At 36.4% G+C, this 5,611-nt stretch overlaps 1 pseudogene; it reads left to right on the top strand.

Annotated features, from left to right (window-relative positions):
• Positions 1 to 3,901: 3,901 nt before the first annotated feature.
• On the top strand, positions 3,902 to 4,454 carry LOC144716577 (calcium-binding protein KIC pseudogene; annotated as a pseudogene).
• The last annotated feature ends 1,157 nt before the right edge of the window (positions 4,455 to 5,611 follow it).

Below are 5,611 nucleotides of genomic sequence, written 5' to 3' on the forward strand. Positions count from 1 at the left end.
ATATATAGAGATCTATATAGAGATAGAGGTAGAGATAAAGAGAGAAATAGAGATACAGATAACCAGAAAAATAAAGATACAGATACAGATACAGATCTAGATAGAAATACAGATAGAGAGACTAAAAAATCAATGGAGATAGAGAAGATATATATATTGACATAAATAAAGAGATAAAGATAAATATAGAAATAGAACTAAAGATACAAATAGAGATAGTGATATAGATATAGAGAAAGAGAGAGTTAAAGATAGAGATAAACATAGAGATAGAGATAGAGGTAGGGAAAGAGATAGAGATAGAAGATACATCTCACTATCTCTATCTCTATCTCTATCTCTATCTCTATCTCTATCTCTATCTCTATCTCTATCTCTATCTCTATCTCTATCTCTATCTCTATCTCTATCTCTATCTCTATCTCTATCTCTATCTCTATCTCTATCTCTATCTCTATCTCTATCTCTATTTCTATCTCTATCTCTATCTCTATTTCTATCTCTATCTCTATCTCTATCTCTATCTCTATCTCTATCTCTATCTCTATCTCTATCTCTATCTCTATCTCTATCTCTATCTCTATCTCTATCTATATCTCTATCTCTATCTCTATCTCTATCTCTGTCTCTATCTCTATCTCTATCCCTGTCTATACCACTATCGATACCTCTATCTATATTTCTATCTATATCTCTATCTCTATCTCTTTCTCTATCTCTATCTCTTTCTCTATCCCTATCTCTATCTCCATCTCTATCTCCATCTATATCACTATCTATATCTCTATCTCAGTCTCTATCTCTATCTCTATCTCTATGTATATCTCTATCTCTATCTCTATCTCTATGTCTATCTCCATCTCCATCTCTATGTGTATGTCTATCTCTACATCTATCTCTATCTCTATCTTTATCTCTATCTCTATCTCTATGTCAATCTCTATCTTTATTTCTATCGTATCTCTATCTATATTTCTATCCATGTTTATAGCTATCTGAGTCTTTATCTCTGTATCAATCTCTATCTTTATCACTATCTCTTTCTTTATCTCTATCTCTATATGTGTCTTTATCTCTATCTCTATCTCTATATCTATCTCTATCTCCATCTATATCTCTATGTTTATCTTTATCTGAGTATAAATATTTATCTCTATCTTTATCTCTATTTCTATCTATTTCTCTATACCTGTTTCTATCTCTATCTCTACCTCTATCATTATCTCTATCTTTATCTCTATCTCTATCGCTTTCTCTGTCTTCATCTCCATCTCAATCTCTATCTGTATCTTTATCTTTATCTCTGTCTCCAATTCTATCTCTATCTATTTATCTCTATCTCTATCTCTTTCTCTTTCTCTTTATCTATTTCTATCTATATCTATGAATAAATCTCTATCTCTATCTGTATCTCTATCTCTGTTTCTATATTAATCTCAATCTCTAGCTCTATCTCTACGCTGTTTCTATATTAATCTCAATCTCTAGCTCTATCTCTATCTGTATCTATACCTCTATCGCTATCTCTATCTCTGTCTCGATCTCTATCTCTATCTTTATATCTATCTCTATCTCTGTCTCGATCTCTATCTCTATCTTTATATCTATCTCTATCTCTGTCTCTATCTCTATCTCTATCTCTATCTCTATCTCTATCTCTATCTCTATCTCTATCTCTATCTCTATCTCTATCTCTATCTCTATCTCTATCTCTATCTCTATCTCTATCTCTATCTCTATCTCTATCTCTATCTCTATCTCTATCTCTATCTCTATCTCTATCTCTATCTCTATCTCTATCTCTATCTTTATATCTATCTCTATCTCTATCTCTATCTATATTTCTATCTCTACATCTATCTCTATCTCTATCTCAGTCTTTATCTCTCTACCAATCTCTATCCCTATCGCTATCTCTATCTCTCTCTTTATCTCTATCACTATCTCCGTCTATATCTCTCTCTATCACTATCTCTATATCTATCTGTATCTCTATCAAGGTGATTTTATCTCTATTGTGACTTCATTTCCAGCAAGGTGACTTTGTCACAGTTGATTTAATGTCCAAGATTTATTATAATTGGATTTTTTTCTACTACACAAACTCATCTTAAATGATAGATCATGGCATTGACTCTAAAATTTTTCCGTTTACTTTACACAGTGTTCATTGAAGTAGATGGCTATGATTGCATGATTTATATTTTCTTAGTCTCAAAAATAGACAGATACTAATATAAATGATGACGAAAATGACAAACTGTCGAAGAAATTGCCGTGAACAGTGGATATGCATGTTCTTTACTTTCAAAAACATAAACTTTACTTGAAATTCAGACTGGTTCTAGAGCAATATTGTCTGGTCTCTGTCTGATCCTGGTCCTGTTATGTTGACTAGTGATAGATCCAAAATTCTTCTTTTTGAAAGTCATTCTCATTTGAAAGTCATTCTGGGATCATTGCATGTGTATTGTCTTTAATTTTATAAAAACTCTTCTTTTTCTTATTTTCTTATTTTTCTTATTTTTTTGTTCTTCGGTTCCTGCAATACTGGGTTAGTCTGCTTCATTTATTTTGTTCATTCTGCATTTTCCATTCTGCCTTTTTTTCAACCTTCTACTTCGATTCTTCTTTTTCATCTTTAACTTCTTATGCTTCTTCTTCTTCAGCCATTTCACCTGCCATTAGCACTTCACCTGGGAGCAAAATTTGTTCCTTTGAAGAAAACAAAAGAATTGCCTGGTAGCTCTTATTCCCCTTCTTATAGTTCATGTTTGAACTTTTTTTGGATTTCCTGCGTGTTATAGTTTCTTCTAGTTTTTTCTTCTTCTACCTCTTCTAGCTCTTCCTCTTCTAGCTTCTTCTTCCTCTTCTTGTTGTACCTACTTCTTCTGGCTCTTTCTTCTTCTTACTGTTCTAGGCTTATAGCTCCTTCTTCCTCTTCTAGCTTCTTCTTCCTCTTCTTCTTTCTCTTCTAGCTTCTTCTTCTTCTAGCTTCTTCTTCTTCCTCCTCTTCTAGGTGCTGCTGCTTCTTCTTCTTCTAGCTCTTTCTTCCTCCTCTTCTAGCTCCTTCCTCTTCTTCTTCCTCTTCTAGCTCCTTCTTCCTCTTCTCCTTCCTCTTCTTCTTCTAGCCCCTTCTTCCTCTTATCCTTCCTCTTCTTCTTCTTGCTCCTTCTTCTTCTTCTTCTAGATCGAAAGACCGCCAGCGGCGCCAGCGCCCGCCAGTGCATCCCTGGCGAGCCACTGTCCATTTGTTTGAACTTGTTCGAACAGTTCAAACAAATAGCTGATCGAACACGAATGAACCAAATTGCTCGTTCAAAACTTTTATTCGAAAAGGAATAAAGGGTCGAACAAGTTCAAACAAATGGCTGATCGAACACGAATGAACCAAATTGCTCGTTCAAAACTTTTATTCGAAAAGGAATAAAGGGTCTGTTCGATCGAGAGATTCGAACAGATCGGTTCGAATCGGCATTTGTTCGTTCGAATCTTTCTATCAAGATTCAAACGATCTGATCCGATCAGATCCCCCATCTCTACTCTCTCTCTTGCTCTCCCTCTCCCTCTCTCTCTCTCTCGCTTTCGCTCCCCCTCTCCCTCTCTCTCTCTCGCTTTCGCTCTCCCTTTCCCTCTCTCTCTCGCTCTCCCTCTCTCTCTCTCTCTTTCTCTCTCTCTATCAATCAATCTATCTCGTTTTCTCGATCTCTTTTTGCTGTCGCTCTCTCGCTACCTCCCTCTTTCTCTCCCCATCTCTCCCCAAACAAGTACGCTCGTTTTCTTTGTAAAATCTATCGGTGACGGGACTACAATAAGAACGCCGCAAGGAAAAGAAAAGTTGGCAGGTCAACCGGCCATTATCGTTTCCATTCGGGATCCGTGATCGCTTCATCACAAAGCCATCGAATGCGACCCCATGGAAACTTCCCGGAAGCCAGGAGAGAGCTTCTCCCCTTCATTAAACCCACCAAGAACGTGGCCAATGGACAGAATTATGATGGAAGCGGTGCAATACGAGGACTTAACGGCAGCCATGGCGGAGAAGCTCGGCGCGGAGGGCTTAATAGAGGAGCTGCTCAAAGGATTTAAACTACTGGCCGAGCCTGGGCTGGGCTTCATCACGCCGGAAAGTCTGAGACGAAGCTCGCCGCTTCTCGGCATGGGTCAGATCTCAGCCCAGGAAGCGGTGGATATGGTTAAGGAAGGAGATATTGATGGAGATGGCGCCCTGGACGAGGCTGAGTTCTGTGTTCTTATGGTTCGACTCAGCCCCGGCATCATGGCCAACCCTGGAGCCTATCTCCAGCTGTGAGGAGGGTTGAGTTGATTTGCTCCTTTGTTTCCCAGAATAAACCAGAAGTTTGTCTTCTGTAACGATGAAGATTTATATGATGAATTTTAGGAGAAGGTCGTCCTGTTTCTTTTGTTTGTGGTTAAAGAACGTTGTTTATTTATGCTCTTCTTGTGCTGGGAGATTATGGATAAAGTTGGGGCAAGAATCTGGTCTATCATGCAGATGTCTTCTTTAATTCTTGGAATAAATTAGTTTGTTTTTGTGGGTTTGGTTGTCATCTGTAATGATTAAGTTTTATACTGAAGAATTTTAGAACAAAGTTGTTCTGGGTATTTTGTTTGTGGATAGAGAACGTTGTTATTCATGGTCTTTTTCTGCTGGGAGATTATGGCTAAAGTTGGGGCAAGAATCTGGTCTATCATAAAGATGTCTTTTTTAAATCTTTAAGTGGAAAAAAGATTCGTCAACTCTAGAAACTTGTTAAGATTAACTGATTCAACGATGTGAAAGGGCTGATATAACAGTGGTCGAACCACTTTTGTAGGGGAACTTTTATCTTGATATTATTGGCAATACACACTCAAATCTTGAATGAGGAAAACATCATAGAGGACCTATATATCAGGAACGGATTAAGCTTAATTGAGATAAACATTATAAACATAATCAAGAATTTTGAATTAACTCGGACTAAATTTTATGTGCAACTGTCTAGTTGCTTCCGTTGTGTGTGTAATAAGCTCAATTATTATCACAACATTTTGAAGTGACCTCCTTCTTTGCTGAATAATGATGAATATTATTATGGGTTATCTTCCGTACAATGAATTTATAATGGTTCAACTGAGTAATGATACATGTTTTTTGTACATACTCAATTTATTGGAATGACTCATCTACTAATCCATTAAACTATTTTGACATATTACCTTTTGGAACGTCAAAAATATTTTGCATGAGAGTAGAACGTTATTACAACAGTGTTTACATGATTTTGATCCATCTCTGATATTTGGATGAAAATATATAATAAGAAAGGATGAATTAAAAGTTATTTAAAAATACTTTCCTTACCCTCCGAGTATGATTAAGGGAGATCACGTTCCACCACCCTGGAGTGATGCTTTTATTGGACTCTTTGGAGTTCAATTAGTCACAAATTGTTTCTTAAAATTGCATTATTTAACTTCCACTAAGGAGAATTGATGGGGGTTACGCTTATCCAAACTATAGTATTTCTCATTTTGAAAGAAAGGATTTCCGCTTATCCAAACTCTTAAGTCAAACTCCCATTTCTGGACGACTGATAGATCCAAC

This window comes from Wolffia australiana, chromosome 2 (genome assembly GCF_029677425.1).
Source record: "Wolffia australiana isolate 7733 chromosome 2, ASM2967742v1".
In the NCBI taxonomy this organism is placed as follows: domain Eukaryota; kingdom Viridiplantae; phylum Streptophyta; class Magnoliopsida; order Alismatales; family Araceae; genus Wolffia; species Wolffia australiana.